Source organism: Pipistrellus hanaki (assembly GCF_964339955.1).
Source record: "Pipistrellus hanaki genome assembly, chromosome: 3".
Lineage (NCBI taxonomy): Eukaryota > Metazoa > Chordata > Mammalia > Chiroptera > Vespertilionidae > Pipistrellus > Pipistrellus hanaki.
The window spans coordinates 187,722,152-187,742,864 of NC_140505.1; the positions used below are offsets into that span (position 1 = coordinate 187,722,152).

Consider the following 20,713-nt stretch of genomic DNA (forward strand, 5'->3'; position numbering starts at 1 on the left):
GCTCCAAGGACAATCCCCTCCCGGGAAAAGAGTCAACGCCCCCAGGAGGGGAGAACCAGCGAAACCAGCAGGAGGAATAGAGCTGGAGCACCTTTAGGTTGGAGATGATCGCATGCAGACTACAGGCAAACCTAAAAGCAGTCTCTGGGGGCGTGCGTTCTTAAATAAACTAAAGAAAAATCTGAAACGCTGCGCAGGGAACGCGAGTCTGTAAGGGACAGCCAGATTTGAAAAGGGAATCAAATAAAACTTACAGACACGAGACACCTAGCACCGAACACTTGAAACTAGATGGACAGATGGGCCCGAGGATGAGATGCAAGAGAGAATTTATAAGCTGGCTGAGCCTCGGGAACCACCGGAACAGACAGGGTCCGACACAGACCTGTTTCGAGGTCTAGAAGGAGGGGGCAGAGCAGGGAACAGGCCCTGGAGGAAGAGACAAACGGCCGACAACTTTGTAGAAATGCTGTCGATACAAAACGTCAGGTCCACAAAGTGCAGCGAATCCCAAGCTAGGGGAACACACAGACGTTCTACGCAGACACACAGGAAGGAAGGTGTGGAACCCCAAAGACAAAGGGAAGACGGGAGGCTCACCAGAGAATAAAAGACGGCCCCGCCCCCCAGAGATCCGTAGTTAGACGGACAGCAGACTTCTCGCTGCCAGCCGTGGGAGCCGGCGGGCGGTGGGACGCAGGCTCCCGTGTGCCGAGAACAGGCCACTGTGCTCGCAGGCTCGGCACTGTCTTTTCAGCATGAGGACGAAATAAAGTCAGCCGCGAACCCTGCTGTTAGGTTTTACCGGTAAAACCCTCCCGGAGGGAAGTCCTACGTGAAAGCTATTACAGAGGAAAGGCGAGACATGCAAGGGAAAATGGGCAAAGACATTGGCAAATATTTGGAGGGAAATGGCCACAGCCTGGGCTGCATGACTCCACAGTAATAATAACGTCTAATTTACGGCAGGAAGAGAAACCAGGCTAGGGCCAGAGTACCGGCAGCACCGTGTAATTTTGAAGGGGATGGTCAAAATGGAAGTTTCCAAATTCCTTCCGTTACTCGATGAGGTTGAGACGTTGTCAGCTAAGTGCTCAGTATTCACGTAGCTAGGGCAAGCATGAAAAACTGGTCTTAGAATGTATAATTTCCAAACAATTAGAGAAAAAAAAATTAGGATAAGAAAAGGAAAAAAAAAATTAAATGAGTGAAAGGAAGGCAAGAAAGGGGACAGTGGCAGAGGGGAGGGGGGAAAAGTTAGAATAAATAGAATATACAGGATGAGACTATAGAAATCAATCTAGATATACACCGAGTAGCCAGATTATTAAGATCTCTGAATGCATAACAATCTGGCCACTCAGTATATATATATATATATATATATATATATATATATATATATATATATATTATATAATTAGAGGCCCAGTGCATGAATTTATGCATGGGTGGGGTTCAGCTAGCCTGGCCAGGGGGAGGGGACATGGGCTGTTGGCTGGCCTGCCTGCTGGTCGTCCTGGTCGAAGGGACAATTTGCATATTAGCCTTTTATTCTATAGGATATACATGAGTGGCCAGATTATTATGCGTTCAGAGATCATCATCATCTGGCCCCTGGGTGTATAAGCCATTGGCAATACACATAAAAGGGCTAAGCTCTCCAGTTAAAAAAAGATTGTCCGGCTGGATTTTTAGAATATCTAGATTACGCTCTGTTTACAAGACACATACCTCGGACGTTAGGACCAGGGACTGTTGAAAGCCCAAGTATAGAAAAAAATGGACGAGGCAAATACCAGCGGAGGGAAGCTGCTGTAAAAATAGACCTCGAGGGGGGAAAGCCGGGCGGGAGATGAGATGGCCGCCCGATGATGACGGACGGCATTTCAGCTCACCCGGAAACATTCCGCTGGGTTCGTCAGGCCACCGGAAGCCTGAGGGCAGGGTACGGGACACTAGAGAAACGTGTCACGTCAATTTCACTCACGAACACAGATCCAAAAGTGCTTTAGAAATACCAGTGCAACCCAGCCGGTGTGGCTCAGTGGTTGAGCATCAGCCAATGAACCAGGAGGTCAGGGTTCCAGGGCACATGCCTGGGTTATGGGCTTGATCCCCAGTGCAGGAGGCAGCCAGTCAATAATTCTCTCGTCATTGATGTTTCTATCTCTCCCTTCCTCTCTGAAATCAATCAATCAATACACACACACACACACACACACACATATAATATAAAATAAAAGAGTAAACATTACATCAGGGCAGTGCATTCATCAAGGGCCAGGTTGGCTTTTTGTCAGGAAATTAATTGACACAAGTCATCCCATTAACGTGAAAAAAAACATGCCCGTTTCACGAGATGAGAATATCGTTAGGATGCTGAGCAGGAAGCGAAAGGGAGAGTTGGTGAATGTGACTGCGTTAAAAGGAAGGTTTTTAGAAAATCGGAAAAGATAAGAGTGGAAGATGCTTGCAGCACGTCTAGTGATCAAAGGGGTAATGTCCAGAACGTGCCAAGAATCCCTGAGAACCACGAGGAAAGCAGACAGCCCGGTGGGAAAATGGGGTCACGGCGAAGGTCACGGGCCCAGCACGCTCTGCTGTGTGCCTCCGGCGGCTCTGCTCGGCTTCTCCGAGCCTCGGCGTTCTCATCCGGAGCGTGTCTGACGGCTTTGGCTCAGTCCACTTCTACCTCCGCTCCTGGCCCGGCCACACCACGGGCTCCCTGCCTGCTGGCCACCGGGTCCCTGCAGAGCGGAGTGGGACGCCCATGGCCGGGGCGCTGCTGCCCCCTTGTGGCCGCCGCAGGGCGGTGCTGGCCAGGCGTGGATGCTGGCATTCCTCAGAGCCCAGTGGGAGCCCGGTGCTTCCCCCCACCCCCCAGCACAGGGTGACCCTGGGAGGTCCCCCCCTTCTCTGGGCCTCAGTTTCCCCCCTGAAGCGGGGAAAGTGGGGGTTTGGGGAGGGGGAGGGGAGAGAACGGGCGCACTGACGCCAGGTCTGAGTTAGGCGACTGGTGTGGGCATTCCATGTCCGGGAGGCCTCTGCCCGCCAGCCCGGCCGGGCCCCCTCCCTGCGGTGATCTGGCGTGTCCTCCCAGCCCGGGCTCCCTCCCTGCGGTGCCCTGGCGTGTCCTCCCAGCACGGGCCCCCTCCCTGCGGTGACCTGGCGTGTCCTCCCGCCTGTGGCCGTGGGGCCACTCACGGATCCTCCCCGGCCTGACCCAGGGGACAGGACGCCATCGGACGGAGCAGTCGCCTTCACAGGGCTCTGGCTCTGAAAATGGGGGAACCAGCGGCCGCGGTCCTGGCTGGACACGCCCCCCCCCCCACCCCCCGTCGGAGAGAGGAGTCGCCCCCTGCCCCCGGGGCTGGGAGGCCCGATCCGGTGAGAGCCGAGACGCGAAGGGAGGCGGTGCCGGGTCCGGTGCCTGAGCCCTCCCTGGCCGGTGGGCCGCAGCCTGTCCTGGCGGAGGCAGGACTGTCCTGGCTGCTGCCGCCGGAGCTGCCGAGGGCCGGGTCCTGTTTGCCGCCAGTCTCTGCCCCGGGGCGGCTTGGGGGGACCTGGGAGACCGGGGTCTCTGCGCTCGCGGTGAAGGGAGGCAGGCGGGGAGGGTGGGATTTCAGGGCCCCCGTGGGAGGCCAGTGTGTGCTCCGGCGGGCAGGAGGGAAAGGGCGGCCGGGGAGCAGCCAGGGACCCCCAGGTGGCCGCTGACCACGGCTCGCCTCTCATCGGCAGGATGGGCTCACCCGATGAGAGGGCTGTGGGGTGCGGTGGGGTGGGGTGGAGGGGGCGGTCACCAGGGGATCTCTGCTGGCCCTCTGGCCGGGAGGAGAGCACAGCTCTTGCTGGACGTGGGCTATGTCTGAGCCCCGGAGGCAGCCACTGAGCCAGCTGCTCCCTGGGGTGCCGTGAGGGAGGGAGCTGGGGCCGGGCTGTGGGACCCTGCCCCCTCCTGCCCCCCGGAGACCGGCAGGCCTGGGTTCCTCTCCGGCTCCCCCTCCTGCCGGGAGATGCTGGGGGAGCCGCTCTCTGAGCCTCGCCCACAGCCTCCGGCCTCAGCAGGTGGGGGGGGGGGGGGGGCTGAGGTCGCACTCTCCTCCCGAATCAAGCATGAGCACGCCGCATTGAGTGGCCTGGGTAACGAGAGTGAATCCCACCACCTGCCCTCCGGCCGGCCAGCAGCACGCTCTCCTGCCAGCATCGCGTCACCCGGGCAGCAGAGGCGCTGCCCGCGGCATGAGTTAGCAGAGCTGACGATGTGTCGCACGGGACACACTGGGGCTCGGAGAAACCTCAGGTCTGTGGAAAGCACGCGGGGAGGAGATTGATTGCTGGCCCCTGACCCCTGGCTGCCAGGCCTGAGCTCGGGACCAGGGGGGCGCAGGCAGCAGACGCACCTCTCACCTGTGGCCAGCAGGTGGCGCCCGCGCCCGCCGCAGCCCGCAGGCCAGTGGCTACTGTGCTGCCTGGGTGGGTTGTGGGCAGGTGTCTCTTCCTTCTCCAGGGGGTCCGCCCACAGCTCCCTGCGGGGGCTGCGCCTCCAAGGCCCACCTCGGGGCAGCTCAAGTGGAAGGGACTTCCTCGCAGCCCAGCCCAGGGTCTGTCTGGGGACAATGCTCAAATGTGTGTACCTGTGTGTGTGTGCATGTGTACCTGTGTGTGTATCTCTGAGTGTGTACCTGTGTGTGTGTATCTCTGTGTGTGTACCTGTGTGTGTGCATGTGTACATGTGTGTGTATCTCTGAGTGTGTACCTGTGTGTGTGCCTGTGTACCTGTGTGTGTATATCTCTGTGTGTACCTGTGTGTGTGCATGTGTACCTGTGTGTGTGTATCTCTGAGTGTGTACCTGTGTGTGTGTATCTCTGTGTGTGTACCTGTGTGTGTGCATGTGTACATGTGTGTGTATCTCTGAGTGTGTACCTGTGTACCTGTGTGTGTATATCTCTGTGTGTACCTGTGTGTGTGCATGTGTACCTGTGTGTGTGTATCTCTGAGTGTGTACCTGTGTGTGTGTATCTCTCTGTGTGTACCTGTGTGTATGTACCTGTGTGTGTATCTGTGTGTATACCTGTGTGTGTGTGTATGTGTGTGTGTGTAAGTAGTACACAATGTCTGTGCCACAAGTGTGCTGGAAGAAATAGTCTTATCTTGGAAAACCCCGTAGCCATAAGGACTTGGGTCTTGTGGGAGCGGCATGGCCATGGCATACTCAGCCCCGGGCACCTTATGTGCCCGCCAGCTTAGCCAGGTTCGGTGACCCTGAGAGGGGGCGGTGAAGGACTGAGAAAAGATGGACGAGAAAGCTGGGTCTGGGTGGGACGCTGATCCCGGCTGGAGAGACAGCGCCCGCACCCACAAGCCGTGGCTGAATTTTATGGCCGATGCCACGAGGCAAAGGAGGGGCGTGGTCAGATGTTTATAACATTCTCTGGGGCTTCAGTCCTCCTCAACTACACGCACCTGAGCTCTGCCACGCAGGCAGGGCCCGTGTTCAGACCGGAGGTGCACGCTGACACCACAGCTGCTGGCTGTCCCAGTGCTGGAGGCTCTGCCCTCCACGCTGGGCCCTGCACGTGGCCGGGAGGCCTGTGCCCTCTCAGTAGCCCGAGGCTGGAGCCTGTCCAAGCTGCCGCCGCTCTCCACAGGGTCTGACCAGCGAAGACCACCTGGCCATTTGTGGGGCGGGTGGAGGGTGAAAACCAGACACGAGGGGGTGCCTCGGGTCTGACCCCAGTGCCAGCACCGCTCCCAGGGGACAGGCTCCCGGCTCCGTGTCTCGCTCAGGATCGGGCGGGGGCTCCCGGCGGCTCAGGCGGGAGAGTGTTCCGGCTTCCCCAGCGGGCGGGGGGGGCCAGGACCCAGAGGCAGCGGAGCCTCCACGCCCCCGCAGGCGGCAGAGGAGCCGGAGGGGAGCTGGGTGCCCTGACGGGGCTCCGGCCTGTGTGACACTCAGATGCCCGGGACGGGCGGGCAGGTGGGCACGAGGCCGCTGACCACGCCGGGCGGTTCCGCACGCCGCTCGGAGACCAGCCTCACAGTATTTCCCGTTCTCCCTCCCGCTCCCCTCCCCTCCTCCCGCTTGTCAGGGATCTGTGAGAGGAGGAGAGCGCGGGTGATAATCGCCCCCCACGGAACTCACCTGCTACGGAAGGGTGTTAAATAACACGCAGTTTACACGTCTTCCCGGTAGGAAAGGATGGAACCAGAGCTTTCACATTAGCAGGAGATTGTTCTAATTGAATCTGCCTCCCGTGCGGCAGGTGAAGTGAGGGGTGATCGGGCCGCTCAGCGCCCCTGCGAACGGACCACCAGACGATTGGAGGAATCACCGTAAATGCTCATCAGAAGCGGGGGGAGAGGGGCTTCGTGTTTCTGGGAGCCGTGTTTGCGGGACGGGACGGCAGGGCCGGGGGGATGCAGACGCTCAGTCTGTGACAAGATACAGGGTGTGCGCCCAGGGAGGCGCGGGAGGGAGGGGGCTGCTCTCAGCACACGGCCCGGCTCTGGGACGGGGACCTCGCTCCGTCCTGTTCACCGTCCTGAGCCTGTTTCTCACCTGTGAGATGCTGACGGCGAGTGTGGGGAGAGACAAGACAGTGCGCGTGGTGGGCCTACATGAACGCCTGGCACACAGTAGGTGCTCAATCATACCAATGTGTCTCTCTACCACGACTGCGCCTCCCGTCGTTATGGTGTCTGCCTGGTGTACTCGTTGCTTAATTCTGCGTAATAAGTTAGCACACGACTCAGAGGCTTAAAACAACACACACCTGTTACTTCATGGTCCCGTGGGTGAGGGGTCTGGGTCCTCCTGGCTCCCGAGCAAGGTGTTGGCGCAGCGCCTGCAGCCTCACCCGAAGGCTCAGCCGGGGCGGGAGTGCCGCCCCAGCACGCCGGGCTGCGGTGGCCTCAGGGCCTCACCAGCCGGTGTCCGGGGCCTCCCCTGGGCCCGTGCACGTGGGCCTCTCCCCGGCGGCCGAGGCTCCATCCAAGCCAGCAAGCGAGGGAGTCCGCTAGCGAGACAGAGGCCTGGCCTGGCGGGGCCTCATCACAGCAGTGTCCCCTCTGCACGGCCCACGGTGAGAACCAAGCCACAGGCTGCGCTCCCGCCGAGGGGGCCGGGCCTTGGCCAAGCTGCCCTCACCGCGGCCACGCTCGGGCCGAGAGGACCAGCACCTCGGCGGCTGGCGGTGCATGCCGGTGGGTGGCCGGGCCCAGTGCCAAAGAGAGGCGCCCCCTCGGCGGCCTCAGGTGGCGGGGGGCGGAGGTGCTTGGGGCCGGAACAGGGACCAGGGCCAAAGGGAGTTCAGGTGTCGGCATGGGTGGGCCTGTCCTGTGGGCCCTCCTGGCCTATGTGGTCCTGAGCTCAGGGGCACGGGGGGGTGGGGGTGGTGGTGCCAAGCTCCGGGCTCCCGGGGCCGGCACTGGGCAGCCTGGGGACTGGGAGCTGAGCCTGGGAGAGGGGAGGGTGAGGAGCGAGGCGTGAGGAACGCCTAGGAAGGAGGGCGGGAGAAATCGCTATTTATTGAGCACCTACTGTGTGCGTTGGCACCTGACACTCACCGTCTGCTATGAGCCCAGGACAGTCCCACGCGGGAGCACTGTGGTCACTTGTCCGGGAGGAAGTCGCTGGCTGAGGCCGCACAGTGACAGGTGTCAGGCCCCGGGCAGCCTGTCTGTCTGTCTGTCTGTCTGTGTCTCCGAACGTCCCCTCGGCACTTGGGCTCGGCCCTGCCTCCCCGGGGACCCTCCTCAGGGCTAATCCTCTCCCCATTATTCCCTCGGTGAACAGCGCCCTTGTCCTCCCCGGAGACCCTCCCTGAGGGGCTGCCCTCCCCCTGGCCCTTTGTCCGGCCACAGCCTCCCGGGCTCCCAACCTGGGCCTGGCCGCCCCTCCGCCCCCCCCTCCCCATCCCCTCTGAGGGGGCTCCCAACCTGGGCCTGGCCGCCCCCCTGCCCTCCCCCCCAGCCCCTCTGAGGAGGCTCCCAACCTGGGCCTGGCCGCCCCCCGCTCCCTCCCCCGGCCCCTCTGAGGAGGCCCGGTGAGGTCACCCTGCGGAGCACAATGGGCCTGTCTATCTTCCTGCGGGAGAGGGGGATGTGGGGCGGGGAGGCGGGCGGCGGTAATCACAGGTTCCACAATGGGCCCTGGCAGGCAGGGGCCTCCAATTAGAGCTGTGGCTGCAGCTCCGTGAGGGGAGGCTGGGGGAGGGGCGGCGGGCAGGCCGGCCCGGACCCGGGGCCAGGCCAGGTGGGTTGGCTCGGCCATGGCTCCTCCGTGCCGTGGACACTGTCTGTGCACCCGGCAGTGACAGCGCAGGTGAGGCCGGCGGTGATGGAGGAGCCACTGCAGGTGAGACAGACAGACAGGCAGACAGGCAGGCAGACAGGCGGACAGACAGGTGGACAGACAGGCAGACAGGCAGGCGGACAGGCAGACAGGCAGACAGGCAGGCAGACAGGCAGACAGGCAGGCGGACAGACAGGCAGATAGGCGGACAGACAGGCAGGCGGGGAGGCAGGCAGACAGGCAGACAGACAGACAGACAGGCAGGCGAACAGGCAGGTGAACAGGCGGGCAGACAGGCGGGCAGACAGGCAGGCAGACAGGCAGGCAGGCAGGGAGGCAGGCAGACAGACAGGCAGACAGACAGGCAGACAGACAGGCGGGCAGGCGGGCAGACAGGCAGACAGACAGACAGGCAGGCGAACAGGCAGGTGAACAGGCGGGCAGACAGGCGGGCAGACAGGCGGGCAGACAGACAGGCAGGCAGGCAGGCAGGGAGGCAGGCGGACAGACAGGCAGACAGACAGGCAGGCGGGCAGACAGACAGGCAGGCGGACAGACAGGCAGACAGACAGGCAGACAGACAGGCAGGCAGGCAGACAGGCAGGCGGACAGGCAGGCAGGCGGACAGACTGACAGGCAGGCGGACAGACAGACAGACAGGCGGGCAGGCGGGCAGGCAGATGGACAGGCAGACAGACAGACAGGCGGGCAGGCGGGGAGGCAGGCAGGCAGGTGGGCAGGCAGACGGACAGGCAGACAGACACACAGACAGGTGGGCAGGCGGGCCAATGAGCGTCTCTCCCCGCGGTGACGGTCCTTAGGCTCCCGCCTGCTGAGACACCTCCCGGCCCTCCGCCCGGCCCTCCGCCTCCCCATTCCCGCGGAGGCCGGGAAAGGCTGGAGGACACGGCCCGGCCGCCAGCTCTCCCCTGGGGAGTCCGCACTGCGGTCTGCCTGCGCCCGCCCCCGCTCCTGCCAGGCCTTCGTCCCCCACGCCCACCCTCCTCTGCAGCCCCCCCCCCCCCGGCACGCGCCTACGGCCCCCCCAGCCGTCCCACCGGAGGGCGCGGGGAGCCCTGACCTCCGAGCGCTCGCTGTGCTGAACCTGCCACGGACCCGCCGCCTCCCGCCCCCGCGGCCGCCGGCCTGGGACGGACCCGGCAGATGGGACCGGAATCCAGGCTGGGCCGCTGCTCCTGGACGGGGGGCAGCCTTGCCCACGGCGGATCCGTTTCCTCCCCCCAGCCCCCGGCCTCCTCAGGGACACACCAGGCCGGGTGCTGGGGCTCAGATGTTTAGGGGCAGGATGGGCCTGCGGGCGCCGGGCAGGAGGCCGGGGAGGGGCTCCGAGGGGACAGAGCTGCCCCCGGCCGCTCCCCGCGCCCTCGCTGCGGGCGGGCGGGAGGGAGGGAGGGAGGGAGGGAGGGAGGTGGTGGGTACCGGGAAGGAAGGCCAGGAGGGTGCTGGCCCATGGCGGCTGGAGCCTGGGGACTCTCCATGGCCCATTCACGGGGACCAGGGGAGGGGGGCTGCCCGCCCCCGACGGAGCGGTGGCCCCAGGCTGCCGGCTCCGGGCACACGGACCCGGGCACCAGCCCGGAGCCCCTCTCTGACAGGACAGGAGCCCTTTCTCTCCGCCTCCAGCAGGGGCTGCCCCGGGGCTCCGTGTGCCTCCGTGTGCCTGCCGGCCGCGCTTCGGGCTGACCTCCTTTCCTCTTCTGTTCCGCCGCCCTGCCCGTGGCCGTCTGGTCAGGGTGGGGCGGAGGCGGCAGGCGTGCAGTCCACGGCCCCTTCGCCTGGGTCTGCAGTCCCAGCCCCGGTGACGCCGGCGCCGGCACCGACAGCGACAGCTGCTGGCTCACCGCGTGCCAGGCACCGTCCATGCACTCCTCAGCCCTGACCTTTGAACCCTCACGAGGCCCTTCCCGGCGGGGGTGATGGTCAGCGTCACCCCATTTTGCAGGCGAGGGAGCAAGCCCAGAGCAATGCAGCGATTGCCCACGGTCACCCCGCCGGGGGGCCGGGACCTGGCCCCGGGCTGACCGGGCTCCTGCAGCGGCTCAGCCTCTGTTTCTGCCCCAGGAGCCTGCCCCTCAGCTCCCCTGCTCCCCAGGCCTCCGCCCCGGGTGCCAGCTCGCTGAGGGACCCAGCGATGTGGAGATTTGCACACTGCACCCCCCACCCCCGTCCCCCTCAGTATGCAGGGCACCGGGGAAGGCAAACGGGGCTGATCAGGCTCTGGGTGCAGAGGCAGCGGGAACCCCCGGGGACCTGCGCGAACACGCGGCCTGGCACCTGGGCGCCGGCAGCTCCCGACGCCGAATCCCAGCCCGATCCCCCTCAGCCTCTGTTTGCGATGTAAACACCCGCTTCCTGCAGGCTGCCCGGTCCTGCCCGCCTGCCTGGGCGCCTGAGAGTGGTGGGGGGTCCCCGGGGATGGCTGGCGGTTTTGAACAGGAGCTTCAGAGGGGCCATGGGGGGGGCACCGGTGCCCGCTGTCAGGGCGTCAGCTGGGCCTGGGGCCCAGACGCTGGTGACTGAGCGGAGGGGGCACCCAGGCCTCGCAGGGCTGGCTCTCTATGAGAGCTGGGCGCCTGCAGGATGGGGTTCAGGTCCTTGATGAGGGAGGGCTGAGGCCTGGGGGGAGGAGGTCTCACCAGACCTCTGTGCTCCCGCCCTCCCGTCCCCTCCGGCCATGGCTCAAGCAGGGGCCCGTAGTGTCTGCCCTGCTCCAGGCCCTGAAGTCCGCCCGCCTTGGCTCAGGGCTCCTCCCTGGGCCTTGACCCCCCACCCCCCACCTCTTCCCCGCAACGCACCCACCCCGCTCCCGCCCACCGCAGGGCTTTGGAGGGGCCCCCAGAGCTGGACACACCAGGAGGGACCCTGAGTCCTGAGGGCCCCTCAGCCTCCTCCTGCAAAGCCAGGAGCCACCTGCAGAGGCTGCCCCGCCCACAGAGTCTCCGCTCTCTGGGATTGGCCAGACTCACTGTGTGACTCCGCCCCCATCGTGGCTGATTGGTCCAGACTGGACACCTGACTCAAGCGTGGCCCAATGGGATTCTCCCCCGTGAATCTGAATGGGACACTGGGACACTCCATCGCAGGGGCGGGCCACCTGCTGGGCACTGAAGGCCCAGGTGTGGGGTCCTCAGAGCCCCTGGGTTTCTGGATCTTTCCTCCAGCCCACGGCCCTCACAGATAACAGCCACCGCCCCCTTCGCTCCTCGGGGTTCCTGTGGCCGACGCTCTCTTCCCTTGCTGCCTGGCCAGTGGGCCCCCGAGGACTCACCTCCACCAGGTACCCTGCGGCCTGCGGGTCCTGGCACCCCCACCCCCCAGGCAGAGGCCCAGGCAGGGCGGGCCAGCTGCCTTTGTCTCTTTCTTTTCTTTAAAAAATTTTTTTTATTGATGTCTGAGAGGAAGGGAGAGGGAGAGAGAGAGAAACATCAGTGATGGGAGAGAATCATGGCTCAGCCGCCTCCTGCACACCCCCCACTGGGGTTCAAGCCCACAACCCAGGCATGTGCCCTGACCCAGAATCGAACTGTGATCTCCTAGGTTCATAGGTTGATGCTCAACCACTGAGCCACACCAGCCAGGCTGCCTTTGCCTCCTTCCAGGGCACCCCCAGGCCACTGCTTCTCACTCTGGAAGGAGGCAGCAGGCGTAGGGGAAGGGCAGGGGCCGGGGGGCAGGGGGCAGGGGGCAGGGCCGAGGTCTGCCACCTCCTTTCGCTTTCACCAGTCTGAGCAGGAGGCCCCGAGGCAGTTCGGTGCAGGAGGAGGAAGCAGAGGCTCAGAGGCGGTCCTGAGCTCCCTTATCCTCATCTCCCGCCGAAGGTGGCACTGGGGTTCCTGCGGCACTGGTGTCTCAGAGAGTCAGTGCCCCCTGCCTATCCCTCCGCTGCCTCTGGGGACCATCAGATGGGGACAGAGTCCGCCTCCAGGAGCCGAGCACAGCGGACCCGAGGGCCAGTCAGGCACCGGGACGGGGAGAAGCAGCCGTGCTGAGTGGGTCAGCAGGACAGCCCCCGAGACACCGCCTGCCCCTTTAGCCCTCTCGTGCCCACTGGGCTGCGGGCAGCCAGGTGGCCGGGTGGTCCCAGGAGCACCGGAGGAAGCGCTGACGGGGTGCAGGGCAGGCCTGACCCTCCGGAGCTCCGGTGGCCGGGGTGGGTTGATGGCAGCAGCCCTGCCGTGGGAGCTGCCTTCCTACAGACGGTTCATTCCACTGATGCGGACGATTCGCGAGGAGGCCTGCGCCCCGGCCGCAGTTCCTGCTTTGCAGTGAGGACTCCCCCAGCGCCCACCCTTCCTCCTTCCCCCTGGGGCCCCGGGCCTGGGGACGCGGGGAGGGCGGGCGGGTGTGTGCCAGGGAGCTGCTGGCTCCCTCTGGCTGCCGCCAGGCGCTGAGAAACACTGACGGGGTGTGTGTGTGTGTCGGGGGCCTTGGCAGTGGCTCCGGGGAGGCAGCAGCCGGGATGGCAGCAGGTGGAGCATCCCGAAGAGGAGAACAAAGCACAGAGGGTGCTGGGCCCCAGGGGTGACCAGGGGGTGGGGGTGGGGGAGGCCAGGGCTCCGTGGCTGATTTGGGGGGGTGGCCCACAGGGAGGCCGTGGCATGAGGGGGTGCGTGGGCGTAGGCTGGGGAGCCCACCGCGTGGCTGGGTGAGGCCGGGGGCCGCTTAGCCTCTCTGAGCCCCAATTTCCACCCTGTCCCGGGGAACCTTCATGCCTGTGCCACCGTTCACGCTGCATGCCAGAGCTTACAAACGGCCGTGGCACATAGCAGTGGCTCAGTTAATATTTTTGGATCCAACGAGTAAGTAGGGCTGATGGAGGGTGAGGCTGGCGGGTCCTTCTCAGCGCGATGCCCGGCACACGACCCTTCTGAACACCTGACAGCTTTGCTATCGCTGCTGTGGGATCCGCCGCGGGGCAGAGGGCTGAGCCCGTGGAGTCTCCCCCAAAGAGGAGGAGCTGGCAGGCGTGTCCGGAGGACGGGGTGGGGTGGGGCCTGGGACGAGCCTGGAGGTGCCCCGGGACCAGAACTCACAGAGCGAGGGCCTCGGCCTGGAGGCTGACGCAGCCTGACTGCAGGCCCCAGGGCTGGGGCTGGGCAGGCTGCTGTGGGCACCGGAGGCTGGTGAGCTGCCCCGGCCGAGGAGAAGGCTGGGACGCAGGGCGTGGAGGCCAGCGGAGGCGGCCTCTCTCCGGAGCTGGACAGGGAGGCGAGGTGGCCCGCGCGGAGGGCGGGGTGGGGGGGGGTCTCACTCCTCAGGTCAGAGACACCACAGTGTGGCTGCAGGCGGAGGGAGCTGGTCTGGGCGCCTGGAGACGTGGGGGAGCGGGGTGCTGGCTGGAGGGGTCCCTGAGAGCGGCATGTGCGGAGTCTGGGAGGAGTTCTGCGATGGCCCCAGGGCGCCTCAGAGCCACCCCGGAGGGAGGGAGCCAGGGTGCTGTGCAGCCTGGTGGGAGGGGCGCAGGCAGGGAGCGCCAGCTCAGCAGAAGGAAGGCCCTCTGACAGGGAAGGGCCCAAGGACAGACAGGCCCGGGGCCGCGGAGGGACCGTGTGCAGACGGGCGAGTGGAGGCACGCGGGGCTGGCGGGGGTGGGGAGGGCTCTGTGTGTGGGCCGCCCCGCCCCCGAGGCCTCCGGGATCCTGCCTTTCACCGGAATACCGGTTCCCCGGGGGATTTCGGCATTAGCAGGGTGGGGGTGCTTCCGGGCCCATTGGGCTGGCACGCCTGGTGCGTGGTCTGCGGGGTGTCTGTGGGTGCCGGAATGAAGCTGAGGCCAGCAGTGACCGGTACGGGGACACCGGTGACCAAGGAGGGGCTGGGCTGGGGCTGGAGCCGGGCGGCTGGTCCCTGGGGTCCGCCACGGTTTGTACTGGCAGGAAGTCACAGCCAGCACCGGCAGCCAGTCCTCACCCTGGACGGTGCCCCCGCGGGCAGATGCCTGCCTGGTGCAGAGGTGAGGCACCGGTCCCGCCCTGCCCAGGCCCCAGCCGAGGCCAGCCTGTGCTCGCTCCTCCGGCCCCCAGGGGAGGGCGCTGGGAAGGGGGTCTCTGCAGGAGAGCGGTGGGCTGGGCTGAGGGGGCTCAGGAGCTGTTCCCCTGCTGCTGGGCCCCAGGCCTGCCCCCGTGCTCTTGACCCCACCCCAGGTTCAAGGCTCTTTGCTACGGTGGATGCCGTCTGCTCCCCCTGACCCTCCGGGGCCCCCGGGGATCAGAGCTCCGGGACATCACGGGGACCAGGCTGGGCTGGACGGGGACACTGCAGCCTGTGGGCTCCACCGGGTCCGGCTGCTGCCACCCTTGCCCACCACTCGGTACTGCCGGTGTGAGGGTGGTGAGGTACGAGACTCATTCATGCAAATGCCCAGGTAGCTGTTGTTGTTACTATTACCTGTAGGCCACAGAGCCCTGGGGGTCCCGCCTCCGGGGGTCCCTCTTTCCATCCCTCTGTCCCTACGTCACACCGTCCACTGCCCAGCCCCTCTCTGGGGCTCTGCGCTGGCAGAGGTGCAGCTCTCCTCTCTCCGAGCCTCTCCCCTCCATCCCAGGCTCCCCTTGGGCTCCTGCCTCCCCACCCTCCCCTCCCTCCTCCCTTGTCCCCGGGCAGCCCACAGCAGGGGATGAGGCGCCCTCTCTGCTCCGCGGTGTGGTCACTGCTGGTTCCCAGGCCCCTCAGGCTCTGGACCCGCTGCTAAAGGGCGGGGCCGGTCCAAGTCCCTCCAAGCCGGTCAAGTCCCCCAGAGGGGGGGTGGTATCGATGGAAGTTTGTGGAAGATGAACCAGCTCCGGGCCTGCCCCACGGGGACCCATCCTTCAGAAGAGACCAAGGCGTGGAGCGCGCGAGGGTGCTACCCACGGGCCCACAGGGAGTGCAAGACGGGGCCCCGGGACAGCCCCTCTCACCCGTCCCCCTCTTTGATACCCAGGAGGTTGGAAGAGGCGGACGGACCAGGGAAGGCTGCGGGGCAGGGCTGGGCCTGGCCAGGACCCTGGACAGCTCAGCGGAGCGGGGCAGCCCTGCTCGAATGGTACCTGGATGTGCCTGGGGCCTTAGTGGGGGTGGAAGGAGCTGGCCTGGGACCCGGGCTCAGGGGCCTGGGACCCGGGGTTGGGGACTGGGATGGGGAGGGAGAGGGGGTAGAGGTGAGAAAGGAGGGCTGGAGTCCGAAGACTGGCCTCCCAGTCCCAGCTTTACATGTCTGCCATGTCCTGGCTGGACAGGCCCGGAAACCTCCCGGAGCCTCAGTTTCCCCATCTGTCAAATGCGCCTTCCGGTCTCGCTTCGACAGGGAAGGCTGCTCCCTGCCGAGTCCCACCAGGCTGCTGTGAGGAATAGACCAGCGGCACGGAACCTGGAGAAGTTCTCAGGAACCACCCAGGCTCACGGCCACACGGGAGGGGCCAGGCCTCGGGGCTGGGGCGCTGGCCACCCCCATGACGGCGGCCCCTCCCCATCCACGGAGAGCGGGCGTGGCCTCTGTCCTGCTCCGGGAGACCCGGTCCCGGGCGGGGACACCACTCCTGAGGCCTCCCTTTGTTTTGTCCATCTTCACTGAGGATATTTTCCCTTGGTTTTTGGAGAGAGTAGGAAGGAGGAGGAGGGCAGAGAGAAACATTGATGTGAGAGACACATTGATGGGTTGCCTCCTGCACAGCCCAACCAGGGCTGGGGATCTGCACTCGAGGTACCTGCCCTTGACCGGAATCTAACCCGGGGCCCTTCAGTCCGCAGGCCCACGCTCTACCACTGAGCAGGACCTACTGGGGCCTTAGGCCTACGCTGAGCCGATTGTCCAGGATAAATGCCTCAGCCTCCTGGTCCATCTCCCCGGCAGAGCCTGGGAATGACTAACGCCCTTTGTACAGGTCCCTCTGCCCCTGGCGTTTGGGGGGTGGGGACCTGTTTGAGCGCAGTCTGGCCGGGACCTCAGCGAGGGGCGGAGGAGGGGCTCCTGGGGTCTCTGCACTCGTCACATCACTGGGAGCAAGCGGGGAGGGCGCTGTGACATCACTTCCTCCTCACGGCGAGACAGCGGAGACTCAGAGTGGCCTGAGACAGTCCCAAGGTCCCAGCAAGCTGGTGGCAGAACAGGTACGTTGGAACCCGGAGCCCAGATTGGGGGCCCAGAACGGTGACAGCGTCAACAGCCCCTGCCTCCTGAGAGTGGATGGCAGAGGGCATACGGGTACTGCCCTCCAGCCAGGGTATCCCCCTGGCTTTCCAACCGTCAAGAAGAGATGGACAGATGCCGAAACCGGTTTGGCTCAGTGGATAGAGCATCGGTCTGCTCTATTGGACTGAAAGGTCCCGGGTTCGATTCCGGTCAGGGGCATGTACCTTGGTTGCAGGCACATCCCCAGTGGGGGTGTGCAGGAGGCAGCTGGTCGATGTTTCTAGCTCTCTATCCCTCTCCCTTCCTCTCTGTGGAAAATCAATGAAAAAATGTAAAAAAAGAAGAAGAAGAAGATGAAGAAGAAGAAGGAGGAGGAGGAGGAGGAGGAGGAGGAGGAGGAGGAGGAGGAGGAGGAGGAGAGATGGAGGTGGTTTAGAGTCACACGCTGTGAGCGGCAGAGGCAAGATCTGAACCGGAGGGCAGGACGTGGCCCCAAAGCTGGGGCCGTCATCACGTGCCACACCAGAGCCTGTTCCGTCTCTGACTGACCAGAGGATGGGTGTGGCTTTTTCACCCTGGGCTCTGGGACCCAGAAAGGGCCGGGACAGGCCCGTGTTTGACATCTGGACTGACACTGACCTGCCTTGGACTGTATCGGGAAGCACAGCCCTGGTGGGCGGCAGAGACCTTGGGGTGTCAGGGAGCAGAGGTAAGCATGCCAGGCCAGCCCCAGCCCAGCACCCCCCTGCAGGAGCCCCTGGCCCCTGCCTGTCTGACCCCACCGCCCCGGAAATCCTGTGGCTGCCCCAGCCGGGTGGTGCTGGGCCTGACACAGCCCTGCGCGCTGTGGAGCCCGTGAAGATCTGCCAACGAGAGCCGTTCCTGCAGGCCGGCTCTGAGCCAGGCACGGGGAGCGGCTGAGGGGGTGAGAGCGCCCAGGATCCTCTGTCTGGGAGGTCTCTGCGTCCCAGGCCCTGCCCATGACTCCAGCCCCTGCCCTCCTCACTCTGTTCACACCCCCCAGAATGCCCCCCACCCTTCACGACATTTTGATGATCATACAAATGCTGGGTGCCCTGCCTGGTTTGCTCAGTGGTTAGAGCACATGTGTCAAACACAAGGCCCGCGGGCCAAATCCAGCCCGCCAGGCCTTGCAATGTGGCCCGCACCGCGCTGTCATCACTGCACTCCGCTGTCAGTTTATGACATTGTCAGTTTATGACTGTTCAGTAAACCATTCGGCCCGCGATTTAGGCTGGATTTTAGATTTTGGCCCCTTCTCTGATTGAGTTCGACACCCCTAGGTTAGAGTTCCGCCATTAGACTGGTGTCCTGGGTTCGATTCTGGTCAAGGGCACATCCCTTGGTTGGAGGCGAGACCCAGACCTGGTCAGGGCGCGCAGGAGGCAATCCATCGATGTGTCTCTCTCCCATTGATGTTTCTTCCCCTGCCTCTCTCTCTCTGTGTGTCTCCCCCACTCCGTTCCCCTCTCCCCAAGCATCAATGGGGAAAATATCCTCAGGTGAGAATTAACTAGGACAAAGAAAGCAGAAATGTCAGTAGGCGGTGACAAAAAGTTCCCGAGGCCGAAACCGGTTTGGCTCAGTGGATAGAGCGTTGGCCTATGGACTGGAAGGTCCCAGGTTCGATTCCCGTCAAGGGCATGTACCTTGGTTGCGGGCACATCCCCAGTGGGGGGTGTGCAAGAGGCAGCTGGTCAATGTTTCTCTCTCATCGATGTTTCTGGCTCTCTATCCCTCTCCCTTCCTCTGTAAAAAAAAATCAATAAAATATATCTAGAAGGAAAGAAAGCTCCCCTGAGGCTAGAAATCACCTGTAATCTCATCCTCAGGGCGGCCATGGGGCCCTGCACACTTCCGCCTGCATCCCTTCTTTGTGTCTCATTTCTCAGAGCGCGGAATGTGCTCAGTGTACCCGCTTCCCTGGCTCGTCAGATGGCGATGAGCGGCGGCCATCACTTTCCCGCCACAGTCCCTCCCAGCAGCCCGGCCTGGCCCTGGGCATTCCGGGCACACCGGCGCCCTAAAACCGCCCTCTGGTGGGCACAGCTCCTGTCTGTCCCGGGGCTGTCAGAAAGGGCCGTTTCCTGGGAGTCAGTCCACGCTCCCCTGACCTCTGAGCCTCTGCACAGCCGGTCCCTCCGCTGGGCTGCCCGCTCCCTCTCCTCCTCCCCGGAGCACACACCTCACTCTGCAGTGCCCAGTTGTCCTGACCCCCGCCCCCGGCTGTCCCCTCGGCCTCCTCCCGCCTCTGAGGCAGACCGCCCGCCTCCTCCTCCCTCCCTCGGCCACCCTGGCTGCCTGCGCCGTGTGGGATGGCGCCATGCTGCTATTAGTCTCCGTGAACAAGTGCCACTGTTATTACATTTCCCCAAAAGCAGCATGTCTGCCGTGCGTGCCAGGCTGGCTGCTCTTTTCGGAGCGGGCCTCCCCTGCCCACCCTGCGTTCCGCGTTCCCCGGGCCCCGGCTGAGCTCCGGGCCTGTGGGAGGCAGCGCTGGGCCCGAGGGAGCCCGGCCCGCAAGCAGCAGCCTGGACCAGGCGGGTGCCGGTCCAGCTCAGAGCCCGGGGTCTGGGGCGGGCGGTGCAGGGGAGGGCAGGCCCCTTTGGTGGGGAGCACTGCTCCAAAGGCGTGCTGAGCGCGAGGCAGACAGCAGGCGCCGATAGATACACGTTCCGGGGAAGTACGAGATGGTGCTCCGGGAGCTAAGGAGAGGGCCAGTGGGATTGGAGGTGGCCAGAAAGCTGGCCAAGTGGGGCGAGTGTCCCAAGATCCTGGCTCTTACCCCGGGGACCAGGGCCACGGGTTCTCCACCACCCCAGTGGTCGGCAAACTCATCAGTCCACAGAGCCAAATATCAACAGCACAACGACTGGAATTCCTTTGGAGAGCCAGGTTTTTAAACTTAAACTTCTTCTAACGCCACTTCTTCAACATAGACTCGCCCAGGCCGTGGTGTTTTGTGGAAGAGCCACACTCAAGGGGCCAAAGAATCACATGTGGCTCTGGAGCCGCAGTTTGCTGACCACGGCACTACCCCCAACCACATGTCCTCGGGGCTCCGGAGGCCGTGGCCGCCGTGGCTTTGCCCTGGGCAGCAGCAGGGGCAGCAGCTGGGCTGATAAGGGGAGCCCTGCCCCCCAAACACGCACACTGTGCCTGTGTCTCCGGGACACGCACTGGGTCCACGAAGCCGGGGAGCCCTGCGGCGGGAGCTGGGAGGTCCTGTGAGCTAGGGGGGCTCAGGTTGCTGAGTCTCATCCTTCATCCGCTCCTTCCTTCTTTCCTCCCTCCCTCCCTTCCTCCCTCCCTCCCTCCCTCCCTCCCTTCCCTCATTTATTCACTCTCTCGACAGACACCGGCCTTGTCTGGCTCTGGGACAGGACTCCGCAGAGCATCTTGCTCACTGTCCTCCGGAGCCCGGGCCTGCTGAGTGTGGCACCCCTGGGCCCGGGTGACCGGCCTTGAGCTCCAGGGCCTCTGGCGCCCCTGCTGTCCTGGCACTCCAGCTGGGCGCCTGCTGTGCCTGCTGCCAGGGACGCCCGTCAGGCCTCTCCCTGCCCATGTCCGCCCTCTCCTCCAGCCAGCGCTCTGCGGCCTTCCCGGAGCCCCTGCCCATCCCTCCGGCGGCCTCTGACTGTCTCCCCTTTGGCCTTGCCCTGGCCCTGGCTGGGTGGCAGGGGCTGTATCTGGGTGCCCCTGCACCTCTGGCCGCCCAGCACAGGCAGGCACACAGGGTCGCCGGGATGGCAGAGGTGCCAGGACATGTAGCCTGAGCCGTGGAGCTGACCGTCCCTGCCCCCGGCCCGCGTGTCTCCCGGGGGTGGGGTGGGGGGACTCCTCAATTCCCAGGCGCTCCTCCCCCCTCCTCTCTGCCTGGGACGGGGGTCGCCTGCCCTGGGGCTCTGACCCTCACGCCAGGCAGACGCCCCCCACTCAGGCGCCTTCCCACGTGCCCCCGAGCTTGTGTTCCCACAGTCACCTCAGAACAGGGTGACAGAAGTGAGGCTCAACACAAGGGAGAGGAGGGGGTCCCTCCCGAGGCCCCTGGCCAGCCTCTGGCTTCCTCTCCGGCCTTGGCGCCCAGCCCAGGCCTCTACCCCCACTCCACCCCCACAGCCCTCACCTCTCCCGCCTGCTCTCCCTCCCCCTCTCAGGGCCACCGGAGCCAACTCTAAAAAATAAATAAATAAAACGGACCAGGTCATGCCCGGCTCAAACACCTCCCGTGGCTCCCCATGACCGTGTGTGTCCCTTAAGCGGG

The 20,713-nt window shown here is 64.4% G+C and overlaps 1 protein-coding gene across 1 annotated transcript in view; it reads right to left on the reverse strand.

The window, feature by feature from the left end:
• Nucleotides 1-20,713, reverse strand: part of PARVB (parvin beta) — a 303,345-nt gene that overhangs the window by 184,475 nt on the left and 98,157 nt on the right.